Here is a 15,000-nt window from a genome sequence, read left to right as displayed (position 1 = left end):
AGATCCACCCAGGCTGTACCATCCTGCACGCAGTACTACCAGTACAATCTTGTCTTCTCTATCATAAGGCTCAATGCTCTACAAGTTTTATTCCAGCTGAGATCAGATTGTGGAATAATAAATACACCTCCCTGCCTTTTGCTGAATATATCTTGCATATCTAACTGTAAAAATCTGATTCACACATCCCCTACCTCTTTTAAAACTAGCCTGTACTCCTGAGATTGCATTCTCTGTCTTATCCTTAATTCTATTAATTAATACTCTACCATACACTTTTCCAACCACACTCAATAACTAATACCCCTTGAATTACAACACTCATGCACATATCCTTACCTGTATACTGTATATAGTGGTACAATATACGCACACACCTAGTTAACTGGTACCATTGATAAAATAAAAAACATATTAAACAATCTCACCAACCATTCAAATACAGTCATACTCCCTTCCTTTAACATCTCAGTCCTCACACCATCCATACCAGGTGCTTTTTTCTACTCTCGTTTCATCTAGTTTCCCTTGTTGGAAAAACAGGATGCTATAACTTAAAGGACTCCCACATGATTTTAGAGAAAGTTTGCAGACAGTAAGGCAAAGATCATATTTTTTCTTTTTACAGTTTGATAAAGAGTAAGTTCCTGACCTTTCATTTTTTTTTTATTCTTTTTTAGAAAAAATAGTTTTGCTCAAATGGCAAAGGATAATTAATCATGGAAAAGTTTCCAACGAGACAATGTTTAATGTTTGCTCTTTTGAAGGCAATGCATTTTGCTTTCAACACAAAAGTCATTGTTGATTTTTCCATTTTTTTCTCGAAAACACCATTGTTAAACAAAGCAATAATAATAATAATAATAATAATAATAATAATAATAATAATAATAATAATAATAATAATACTAATAATAATAATAATGATAATAATAATAATAATTTCTGTTTGATGAATACTAGAAGGATTGTTCCAGTATACACAATTTACGTTATTACTTGTATTTAAACAATCAGTGAAAGGTGTTTGTTATACTATTTACCTGAAAGGAATCCTTCAGTCGCCATTAGACTCTATCAAAATTAGTGTATGTGATTAACAAAAAAAAAAAAAAAATCTTTAGACTATGATAACGCCATGAAGGTATTAATCATTTACTCTTGTAATAACAAAGAAACTATTACAATTATCTCCGCTAACGAAGTTGCGAGGAGGTTATGTTTTCACCCCTGTATGTCTGTTTGTTTGTTTGTGAACAACTTCCTGCCCACAATTTTACTCATAGTGTAGAGAAAATTTCGTGGATTAATTATTATGTTGGGACGTGGACGTGATTCAGTTCTGAAAGTTCTAGGTCAAAGGCCAAGGTCAAGGTCGAGCAAAGGGTTAATCGAATTAACCCTAACCTTAACCCCAAGTTCGCACATGGTTGTCACACAGACTTCAAATACGCCTACGATCTAAATTGATTCTGGGAAAGGCAAGCTGGTTCCGAGAAATAAGCTGCCATTGTGGAGGTCTGCAGTCTCATTGTGCTTTTCTAGTTAGTAGATGTGATTGAGAATTATATCCAGACAATTTTATCGACATGAACGTTTTAATAATTTTCTCTTGAAATTTAAGGATCTATTAAAATCAGTTATGTGATTAAAAAAATATAATTACAAAATGTTATCGTCATGAAGGCGTTCATAGTTTTCTTTTGAAATAAATTATTTACCTTCATAATTTCGAAAATAATTTCTGCATTACTGTATCCATATTTCATAGCCAACTTATCCAGAGTTGAGGAAATATAAAATCTTCCAGACAGAGTCGAACACCTACACCACTTGATGGGAATAACACTAAGAGACACAAAATGACCGACGTGGATATGAGAGAAAACTAAAGTAAAGGATATTCTAACAACATATAAGACAAAGGGATAGACATGGGAAGGACAAAAAATGAGAATGACAGATAATAGATAGACATTGAGAATAACAGAATGGGGCCCTAGAGATTCCAAAAGAAGCAGGATAGGAAGAGAAACGATAGATTGACAAGCTAAGAAAATTTGCTGTTAATGAGTGGCATAGAAAGACCATAATTAGACGCAAGTAAAAGGTCATGTTTGAGGAATTTGTCCAACAGTGGACTAGCAAAGGCTGATAATGATTATGTATATATATATATATATATATATATATATATATATATATATATATATATATATATGTGTGTGTGTGTGTGTGTGTATATGTATATGTATATATGTATGTATATATATATATATATATATATATATATATGTATGTATATATATATATATATATATATATATGTATATATATATATATATATATATATATATTGTTGATGGGCACCATAGTGAGTATAGGAATGTGATATCCGGTGTTTCACAGGGTAGTGTTCTTGGCCCACTACTTTTCATATTATATACACATGTCATGGGGTTTGGCCTAGAAAACAAGCTTGTTGCATAAGCAGATGATGCTACTCTCTTTGCATCAATTCCATCCCCTGAATGTAAATCTGTGGTTGGTGAATCCCTCAATAGAGATTTAGCTAAAATTAGTGCATGGTGGAAATTATGGGGTATGAAGTTGAATCCTAACAAAACTCAAAGTATGGTTGTAACTAGGTCAAGGACGGTGGCTCCTCAACATCCAGATCTCAGTATTGATAATGTTTCTTTAAATTTGTATGACTCTTTTAAAATTTTAGGTGTGATTCTCGACAACAAATTTACTTTTGAGAAGCACATTAGGTCTGTGTCTTCTTCAATTTCATAAAAAATTGGCTTATTGAGAAAGTCTTACAAGATTTTCGGTGATCAATCTATTCTGAACAAGTGTTTTAATTCTTTCATTTTTACCTTGTTTTGAGTATTGTTCTCCTGTCTGGTGTTCAGCTGCTGATTCTCATCTCAATTTGTAGGAGAGAAACTTATGGTCTATTAAATTTCTTATTCCTGATCTAGATATTAATCTTTGGCACCGTCGTTCAATTAGTTCATTATGCATGTTGCATAAGATTTTTCATAACACTGGCCGTCCTTTACATTTAGATCTCCCTGTAAAATTCTATCCTGTTCGTAATACTAGGCAGGCAGTTAATTCTAATAGCCAGGCCTTCTCCATCATGAGGCTGAATACTACACAGTATTCTAGAAGTTTTATTCTAACTGTTAACAAATTGTGGGATGATGTTCCTAATCAGGTAGTTGAATCAGTAGGACTTCAAAAGTTCAAAGTTGGAGCAAATGATATGTTGACCAGGCTGACATGACTTTTTTTTTTTTTTTTTTTTTTTTTTTTTTTTTTTTTTTTTTTTTTTTTTAGTTTAAATATGACATATCTGTTTTTGACGTTGTTAATAGTTTATATTTGACATATCTATTTTGACGCTGTTACTGTTTTTAGAATGATATATTGTTAATTTATTCTCATCATTTATTTATTTCCTTATTTCCTATCCTCACTGGGGTATTTTTCCCTATTGGAGCCCTTGGGTTTATAGCATCTTGCTTTTCCCACTAGGTTTGTGGCTTGGCTTGTATATATATATATATATATATATATATATATATATATATATATATATATATATAATATATATATATATATATATATATATATATATATATATATATATATATATATATATATATATATATATATATATACTTTATATATACTGTATATATAAAGTCAAAACGCTTCATATATTATCAAATATTATAAAAATAATGCCCTTTTTTTTATTATAAACATTCCTCATGAGGCCCGACCTCACATGACGAGGCAAAATCAATCATTGTTATTTCGGTTGACAGATGTCGTGGTATAACATCGACAAATGCATTAAATGCTGCTGACATGTTCTGCCAAATTGACAGGTTTGCATAAGGGAGTTTGCATTCTCCTGCTATTTTTCATTGTTGGTTTGTACTGCGGGTCAATAAAGGTCAGTAAAGGAATGAGATTGCTAGCGACCTGCCTGCCAGTCATTGGTCCGTTTAGAAATGCTTGTTTGTTTGTTTTCTTGCTTATTTTAGACTTCTCTCCCACCGTTATCCTATATTAAGGGGTCGGTTGCCTGATGCGCCAATTCTTATTATTATTATTATTATTATTATTATTATTATTATTATTATTATTATTATTATTATTATTATTATCAGCTAAGCTACAACCCCATTTGTAAAAACAGGATGCTATAAGCCCAAGGGCTCCAACAGGGTAAATAGCCCAGTGAGGTAAGGTAATAAGGAAACAAATAGAATAACGTTGCTGAGTGTACCCTCAAGCAAGAGAGCTAGCTGTAACCTAAGACAAAGGAAGACCATGGTACAGAGACTATGGCACTACCCTAGTTCTAGAGAAGATTAGTTTCATTTTGTAGTGTCTTTCTCTTAGAAGAGTTGCTTCCCATAGCTGAAGAGTCTCTTCTAACCTGACCAAGTGGGAAGTAGCCACGGAACAATTACAGTGCCGTAGTTAACCCCTTGACCTAAAAAGAATTTTTCAAAGGTATCCTCTCCCAGCAAACCTCTTCTCTCAATATCGTCTTGTTTGTTCGTCCATTGAATGATAATGAAGGGTTTGTGAGACGTAGTGATAGTTTGCTATATTTTTAAAGAAACATTTTTGGTTATATGTCTGAACCTTTGAATTCCTTATTTCAAATAAGATGTAAGTGACCATCGGCAGAACGGAATGTATTACTTGCTCAGCTGGAAACCATTACCAAATGTTTTTCTCTTAATGTTGGTTTAATTACGAGATGGCAGAAAATTATGAAAAGTCTGACAACTGGAGGAATGTTATCTTAAGGACCTCTTGCCATCAAGAAAATTATCTTTTTTTCTGTATTGACTGATTTGTTTTTCGTTGACGTCTAAAAAAAATACCATTTAGACATATAAAGATTTCATATAGGAAACCCGAAATGAATATCTCACTCTCTCTCTCTCTCTCTCTCTCTCTCTCTCTCTCTCTCTCTCTCTCTCTCTCTCTCTCTCTCTCTCTTGCTCAGGAGGGTAAAAGTTATTATTGATCATCTTGCCACTCAGATTGAAGTTCATAATAAAAGCATAAATTAGATGTAAAGTTATTTGCGTAACTTCTATTTTGAAAAGTTGATGGGTCCAGTACGTATGTACAGTAGAACGCATAAGTTTCTGGTGCACCTTGCTCCAATGAAGTGTCCCCTGTCACTCACTTCGTGACGATTAGCCAATAATATAGTGTAGGTAGAGATGGCACATGTGGTAAGCTGGGGCTAAACACAGGAACTCGCTGCGCAGCAACGGTGTGCTTAGGTGCTCTTCCCCAAAGCGAGGTGTACCAAGAATTTCTGTATCCAACTGTACTGGATGCAACTGGCGTCGATGAAAAAGAACGTTTTGCCTGATTTATTCACCAAAACATTTTTAACTTAAATCCCCTTCCATAGTAATCATCTGCTCACACAATTAAAGTCCTGCCCTCATTCATTAGTCACCAAACGTTATAACATTTCTCTCTTGATTTCCCCATAATTATGTTATAAAGAGGAGAGGGACAGAGAGCAGGTTTTCGCTAGAAACTTTTAATCCTGTTCATAACCAGCAGGAGGAATTAACATAACTCGATTCCAAGGAAACCATCTTGTTCAGAAACTGTGAAATAAGATTATATTAGAAGATCAAGATTCTTATTTGGATGTTGGTCAATGCAGGGGAAGTTTGGTCTTTGGATTGATATCAAGACCAAGGAAGCATATAGAATTAACATTTTGAAGTTTTTATTGAAAATGTTCTTGCCTGGAGATGGCTGGACTGCGATTTGAGTCCCGCCCAACCTCGATAGTTTCTTGTAGTGTCTGAAACCTCAACATCCTTTTGAGCTAACGATTTGGGGGTTATACGAATACTCATGCCTTTTTTCTTGACCTAAGTAATTGTCGGTACTTATATTTATAGTCAGGTTGACTTGTGCATGATATTTGGGATCGAACGGGCTTCCAAACATCCCCAGCTTTAGCTCCGAACCACTTTGCCAAGATATATATATATATATATATATATATATATATATATATATATATATATATATATATATATATATATATATATACTGTATATATATATATATGTGCTGTATATATACTGTGTATATATATATATATATATACGCACACACATATATATATATATATATATATATACTGTATATATGATATATGTGAGTTTATTTATGAATATATATATGTATATGTATATATATATATATATATATATATATATATATATATATATATATATATATATATATATATATATATAATAGATACATCTGTTATATTCATTTACAATGAAAGTGAGGAAAGGAAGCAGCTTATAAATCATGACTCGTTTCGCGACAGCGAAAGAAATTTCGCTTTGTATTCGACGAGGTTTGAATGTTAACGAAATGACAAACAATTGGAAAAGGGAATTTGAGATGTGAGGTGGGAGTGACAAAGATCTCATTATGGACTGAAGGTAATTCTGCAATAACGTTTTGCAATTTTTCGGATGTTCAATTTACTTTGGCAAAACATGATAATCTTTCTATTTTCAATACATACACAAACACACATTTATTATTATTATTATTATTATTATTATTATTATTATTATTATTATCATCACTATTACTATTATCATTATTTTTATTATCATTGTTATTATTATAATTATTATTATTATTATTATTATTATTATTATTATTATTATTATTATTATTATTATAACTAGCTAAGCTACATCCCTGGTTGGAAAAGCAGGATGGTATAAGCCTAAGGGCTCCAACAGGCAAAAATAGCCTCGTGAGGAAAGGAAATAAGCAATTAGATAAACTATATATATATATATATATATATATATATATATATATATATATATATATATATATATATGTGTGTGTGTGTGTGTGTGTGTGTGTGTGTGTGTGTTTGTGTGTGTGTTTTTCATACTAAAACTTTCTTTTATACAACTAGACTCAGTAATATTCCTTTCCATAATATTATTAGTATAGACAAGTTTTTATTTACATGACAAAGTAATAACAGTTGTTTTCCTCCTAATTTTGCTTTGTTAGTCTATGGTTATCTATATTAATGTTACTCTTATGCCTCTCTCTTGAATTATTGTTCTCAAGTCCAAACACTTTTTTGTATTGAATAGTTACTCTACATAAAGTCAGTTGATGCAAGTTCTTGTTTTACGTGTTTCTCTGCTCTTATCATTATGTGAAATAAAAAAGGGTTTTCTACCGCTTTTAATTTCACTTTGTAACTCACTAATAAGATATTACAGTTTCTTCTTCGATTCATAATTAGCTTACATCTATTTCATCATTAATAATTTTAGGGCTTCATACCCGCAAACCCCATTAAAAATACGGTAGTGGTAATAGATAATTTACCTCATTACTGTGGCCAGAATAATATTTTGCAGTCCGAAATATTAGTAGGTTCCTGTATCAGTAAATATGAATTTAATTATGATTTATAATTTTTGTGTATTATGCAATCTAAAATTGCTAAAGCCACCATTACTCTATTTTCAGGGAATTTATTTAATTTACCAGAGAAATTATTTATATGCTCATTCCCTTAACAAAAACAAAAAAAGGCCAAAATGCCTAAACCATTCCACATTGCTTGGAAGTATTTTTGTTTGATTTCCTGCTTTCCAAAACATTCCACGTTTGAATTGTACAGAATAAGAGAAAAAGGCTTTTGTGATTAATCCAAAACTTTGCGAATAAATTTTTTTGCGGCATTGAAATGTATTTTCATGAAGACATTTTAATCAGTACGGTTAAGATGCCCATAGAAAATGTCATGTCCTATTATTATTATTATTATTATTATTATTATTATTATTATTATTGGTGTTGTTGTTGTTGTTAATATTATTATTATTATCATTATTAATAGTATTATTAGCTAAGCTACAACCATCGTTGGGAAAGCAAGATAGTATAAGCCCAAGGGCTCCAACAGCGAAAAAGAGCCCGGTGAGGAAGGGAAATAAAGACATAGATAACTACAAGTAATGAACAATTAATATAAAGTATTTTATGAACAGTAACAATAATGAAGTAGATCGTTCATAAACAAAATATAAAGAGAGACTTATGTCAGCTTGTTCAACATAAAAACATTCGCTGCATGTTTGAACTTTTGAAGTTCCATTGATTCAACTTTTTTTTTTTTTTTTTTTTTTTTTTTTTTTTTTTGTCAGATAAAATTTCTATCAAATCAATAGATTCCTCGATGAACGATAGATTCACAACAAAACTAACAAGTCAAATGTATTTACTTTTCATCTCCGCATTATTTAATTCATTTGTCAAGTCTGTATTGATCTTTGTAATGTAAAACAAATGTTCATGTTCAAAATAATTGATTTACTCTATTGATATCTTAGAAAAGATTGATTTTCAATGAAGTTCTTATAAAAGCTTTTGTAATTATACAAATATTGATTTGAATTGTATGAACCAGATACATGTATCTCTAAAGCAATCTGTAAAATCACAGATATAAATATTCACTAAGTTTTAAAAATGATGTTTATCCGGTGGTTGAATAGTGCAATAATTTTAGTCTGTTGTTGTAGAATAATAATTAGCTGAACTCGGGACGGATATTGTTTATGAGATCTGCATTGTCCCTCGTTGATGTCGCTCACTATCACGCAGTTCACTGTAATGTTGCCTACATTTAACATCAAATTTAAGAAAGCTACATGATAGCTGTGTCTTTTCAATTGTAGATATTACTATGGAATTTTGATAGGAACAGAGAAACTACGTTTTCCATCAATCCCTGAAATATTCACTTGCATATGTGAATTATTCTAGGAACAATTTACTCCACCGCCAAAAATTATATTATTATTGTTGTTGTTGTTTTTGTTGTTTAAATTACTTAAATTATTATTGTTATTAAAATTATGAAATTAAGTATCATTATTAAGATTAATGAAATAATAATTATTTTTTAAATTACTAAAATTACTATTATCGAAATCGCGAAAATTATTATAATGAAATAATATATTATTATTATATATATATATATATAAATTATATATATAAATATAAATTATAATATAATATATATATATATATATATATATATATATATATATATATATATATATATATATATATAAATATATATATATAATATATATATATATATATATATACATATATATATATATATATATATATATATATATATATATATATATATATATATATATATATATATATAGTATATATATATATATATATATATATATATATATATATATATATATATATATATATATATATATATATATATATATATATATATATATATATATATATATATATATATATATCCATACATGTATTTTGCCGTTAAGATGGAATGTAAATCCCAGATAATGAGTTTCTACTATTCTGCCGAGTCCCAAATATTTGAATACTAGACAAATTATTATTCTCCTGAGAAGGATCTCGTCTTGGCAAGGGATTCCACTGGGAGCTACTAATTGTCGCTGAATTGGAACCTGCAGGAAATTCCTGAATTGCTATAATTCCGAATTTGTGGTTTTGTGAATAAGTGATCTGGGAGAATGAGTTTGTTTTTAGCTTATGAGAAACGAGGTTAGTTTTTAAGAAGAGTTATTGAATGTTAATGGAAGGCATTATTTTCCTTTTCAAGACTGTCTTAGAGAGGGTCAGCTTTTTAGATCTCAGTATCCTTAAATCGTATTATGTATATTTGTATACATGTATATATATATATATATATATATATATATATATATATATATATATATATATATATATATATATATATATATATATATATATATATATATATATTCAAATAAGCCATATATATTTTTGATATATTAATGTCTGGATTCTCTTAACGACCTCGGGATCAGAGCCCCAGGCGAAATCACACAAAGACAAGAGCTTGGCTCCGGCCGGGAATCGAACCCTGGTCGGCAAGCTTATATAGACAGTGACTAACCCACTTGGCCAAGTGGGTTAGTCACTGTCTATATAAGCTTGCCGACCAGGGTTCGATTCCCGGCCGGAGCCAAGCTCTTGTCTTTGTGTGATTTCGCCTGGGGCTCTGATCCCGAGGTCGTTAAGAGAATCCAGACATTAATATATCAAAAATATATATGGCTTATTTGAATATGAAAAACACGTAAAAATGTGCAAAATTTATCATATATATATATATATATATATATATATATATATATATATATATATATATATATATATATATATATATATATTTATATGTATTTGAATTTATATACATATGTATATGTATTTATATGTATATCCATATACATTTGTGTGTATATACATATGTATATATATTATATATATATATATATATATATATATATATATATATATATATATATATATATATATATATATATATATATATATATATATATATATATATATATATATATATATATATATATATATATATATATATATATATATATATATATATATATATATATATATATATTATACGATACTATTTGTTGGTTACTGAGAAACGGAATATTAAGGCCAATTACTCTACATAAATTGTCTGGGAAACTTTGAGAGGATGAAAAGTACATCACATGTAAATTTAATAAGTCTAAAACTCAATAAGTATATTGCATAACAATTGAGAATTAGATAGTGTTACCTAGGAAACTAAATGTACAATAAAAGCCCCTGTGTTTCTCTCGGGTATCTCAGATCACTCTGTAGATTCAAGTTTCCTTATCATGAATAATGAATAAGTAAGTGGAATACTTATTTGACGAATCTCGTATTCAAACTTGCCATTTCAGAACGTCGTCTTGAGACGCTTTCCTTTCTAAACGTGCCTCATAACATTTGTTATTCAATATCTTTGCCAGAGAATTTTGCAACAATTTTGATGCAAGAACCAAATCATCAAGACCTCGAGTTATCTATCATTCTTTCACTTCAAGTCTGTTAATCTATTCATTTCCATTTCTCACTCAGCTAAAGCCCTTCTAATACTCCAGCTGGGCCAGTGTCTCTTCTCTGAATCCCACTTGAGCTAATTTAGACAGCGATAGAATTGGATCCAATTTGAGTTAAAAGGACAGTTTAGATGAACCTGTCAATCGTTGAGTCATTCCTTTAAGCCCTATGGAGACTTGGCAAACATTTAAGGATTCCTTTAACTTTGGTGTTTTTATTTAGTAGAAGGAACAAATCAATATAATTACGATACATCTTTGGTTTTCTAATAAAGGCTGTAGCTGGCTGATAAGGGTCTGAACGGAAAGACGAGCTGGGCATAACTGACTTTATTCAAACGACCTAACAAGCTTATATACAAACGGTTGAGGATAACAATGGCATAAAACTTTAGCAATGTAAAATATGCAATGGCCAGCTTAAACAGGTATTTCTATGAGAGAGAGAGAGAGAGAGAGAGAGAGAGAGAGAGAGAGAGAGAGAGAGAGAGCATTACAGTGTAAGAAATAGACGTACATTACAAGGCCGTAATGTTTTGCCGTAATCTCATCAGACGTGTCTCATCATCTTTTAGTAAATTCTCTCATATTACTTTAGCTTATGGCTAAAATAGTTTGATACTAACCTCCAGATAACGACTCCATTGCCTATATTGTGTACAGTATCTTAGTATTATAATAATCTATGAAATATTATGATGTAAACTTCTTAGTATCACCAATTGCACTTTTTGTCATTTGTGATCTCGATACCACCACTTACACGTTACCATTACTGAAAGGAAATGCTAAACTACAGAGTTCTTCACCTCTAAGGAAAAGAAATATTAAATTTATTAAAAGAATTTTGAGTAATCGAAAACAGTCTTTCATCTTTCAAGTGTAATCAACCAAAGATACAGTGTCCTGTGTTGGGGAAAGGGGACTTGACTAATGCACCTGTTAGTTTGACTTCTGTAGTGACTTAATTATCGAGATCAGGGACAAATGAGAGAATAGAAGTATCATAAAGGGAGACTCATCTAAGGAGGATGTTGAACTTCATATAGATTAACCAGAACTGTGCTCCTCAATTGCACAGCTCGTGTGTGCGTGTGCGTATCCTGTATATATATATATATATATATATATATATATATATATATATGTATATATATATATATATATATATATATATATATATATATATGTATGTATATATATATATATATATATATATATATATATATATATATATATATATATATATATATATATATCATCTCCTTCTACGGCTGTTGACGCAAAAGGCCTCGGGTAGATTTCGTCAGTCGTCTGTATCTTGAGATTTTAAATCAACACTTCCGTCATATTTGTCTATAGTTATTCGCTTTCTTGACACATATTCTTATGATTAGGTTAAATGATTACTTTGCCTATAAATAATTTCAGCCTCTTTGAATCACTTTTTTTCACGTCTCGAATGTTTAGGCTCAAATCTGTTGTCTCCTCTTTACAATTTTAAATTGGCAAAAAACATCAAACAATAAACTTGTCATTTTCATGAGGTTGTTGCCTTCCGAATTTCTTGCAGCCACTAGAAGTTATCGTATACTTTTTTTCCTTATGAGAGAGAGAGAGAGAGAGAGAGAGAGAGAGAGAGAGAGAGAGAGAGAGAGAGAGAGAGAGAGAGACTATCTTTGGTATTTTAACCCGTGCAACAGGGCATAATCAAACTAGGACGATCTTCATCATTGATATCTTTTTGCCACTGATATTACAGTCACCAACCGTGAAAGATATTAACAAATTAGGGTAAAAATTACAGTCGCCTGTATTTTCCTGAAATACGGCTGAGAACCGTATAATTTCACAGTGAATTTCCGAGTAAAATTACGTTTTTTTTTTTTTTTTTTTTTTTTGACAGTGAGTTTTCACTTGGTTGGAGTTGGCTGTGGAATGCTATGACGTGAAAAAGGGATCAGGCTACACATTTCAATAAATATTCATCAAACGCTGATGATTAAAGCTGGAATTTATAGTTTAGATTGGGAATTAAAAATTCTCGGAATACGTAGTAGGGAAATGATCTGGGAAGAAAGACATAAAAGTTTCTCTATAAAGGTAAATTACTTCGTGAGAAACGAGGCTTCCCGGTAACTCAATCAGGAAGAAGCATTGGTATTGGAAAATCATTTTCACTAACGAATAGAACTTGGAGGAGTTTGGTATGTCTAAATAAGCTTATTTCTATTAAGTTTTACAAGACTAAAGGTTAAGAATATAGTATTTAATTTGTGATGCACCTTGTAGCCAGAAAAGAAAGGAGAGGTAATTAAACGGAAGAGTGATATCAAATCGGTTCATACTTGTTAAGAAAAGCTCTTAATTAAGCCAACATAAGGAATATTATCAGAGAAAAGCAGCACTCGACGAAGCTAAGTCTGGACGCGAAACTTGTCTTTAACATCAAACGATTCCCCGAAAAGTTTCGATTATTTTAGTGAACAGTTGAAGGACGTTTGATGCTAGTTTTTTTTTTTTTTAAGTTGACAGTAGAGAAAGAGATTGATTATAGCGACATCAATATATTCAGATGCATATATCTGATAGATATAATATATATATATATATATATATATATATATATATATATATATATATATATATATATATATATATATATATATATATATATATATATATATATATATAATCTTTCCGGTCATGTTTAGGGGGAGAGGGAGTAGTCATACCGTGTTTAGATGGGCACCCCAAGTAGAAAGGGGGAGAGAGTGGGAAGGCTTGAATATATGTATGCATGCGCGTCTGTGTGCATATCTATGTAAGTATTTAGCTGTCATTGTTTACGGGTCGCATGCACTAGCTTTTATTAAATAGTTACAAGCATGGAGTGCATTTGTATATCATGATGATTCCAAGGGAAAGAGAATGATTCAAAGTTCATTTTCCTATTATATTCAACAACAACAGTTCATACCTTGTATATGTAATGAGTTTGAAATATAAATACAAAGCCCCAAAATAGGGGAAGACTGAACTCATACACAAGCGCTGTACAACTCAGTAATTACTTTGCTCAACTTCCGCCTTACACCAATTGTTTCCTCCGAGATTGAATGAAAATCTGGATAACTTCCCAAAGACTTCCAAAGTGCGGACTCTATAATGTGAATGAACTTAGAATGGATTTTTTTTTTTTTTTATCTTTTATTATGAAATACACATTTACAATTTTGCAATTTATTACATATACATATCCTAGTATATTTACAGAAATAGTTTTTTATTTTTCATATAATGTATTTACAATTGAAATTTAGGGGAATGGTCTCGCTTCAAGTTTCTAAATTTTGATACTTTCTAATTTTTTTGTAATGTTATCATTATCATCATCATCATCATCATCATCTCTTACGCCTATCGACCCAAAGGACTCGATTAGATTTCGCCAGTCGTCTCTATCTTGAGCTTTTAATTCTATACCTCTCCATTCATCAACTCCCACTTCACGCTTCTTCTTAGTCCTCAGCCATGTAGGCCTGGGGTCTTTCAACTCTTCTATTACATTGTGGAGCCCAGTTAAATGTTTGGTGAACTAATCTCTTGGGTAGTTAAAATTTAATTGTTTCTTTACCAAATAGAATCTTGTCCAACAAGTTATTTTTTATTGTTTGCAAAACAACTATTATACATTTTAATTTTTTTAAATGTGAAAATTTAATTATTTCCTTACTAAATAAAATATACTTAATAAAGACAAAAAAATCGAGATCAAAGTTTCATTTTGTTTATTTGCCAGAATAGAATATTTTCACTTGAAATAGAAGTAAAGCGGAAATTAGATGGCAAAGAACAGATATAATGATATTAGAAAACAAATGATAAAACTTGAATATTAAATAAGTGACAGAACTCT

This window comes from Palaemon carinicauda, chromosome 21 (assembly GCF_036898095.1).
Source record: "Palaemon carinicauda isolate YSFRI2023 chromosome 21, ASM3689809v2, whole genome shotgun sequence".
In the NCBI taxonomy this organism is placed as follows: domain Eukaryota; kingdom Metazoa; phylum Arthropoda; class Malacostraca; order Decapoda; family Palaemonidae; genus Palaemon; species Palaemon carinicauda.
Note: the sequence above shows the minus strand (reverse complement) of the source record.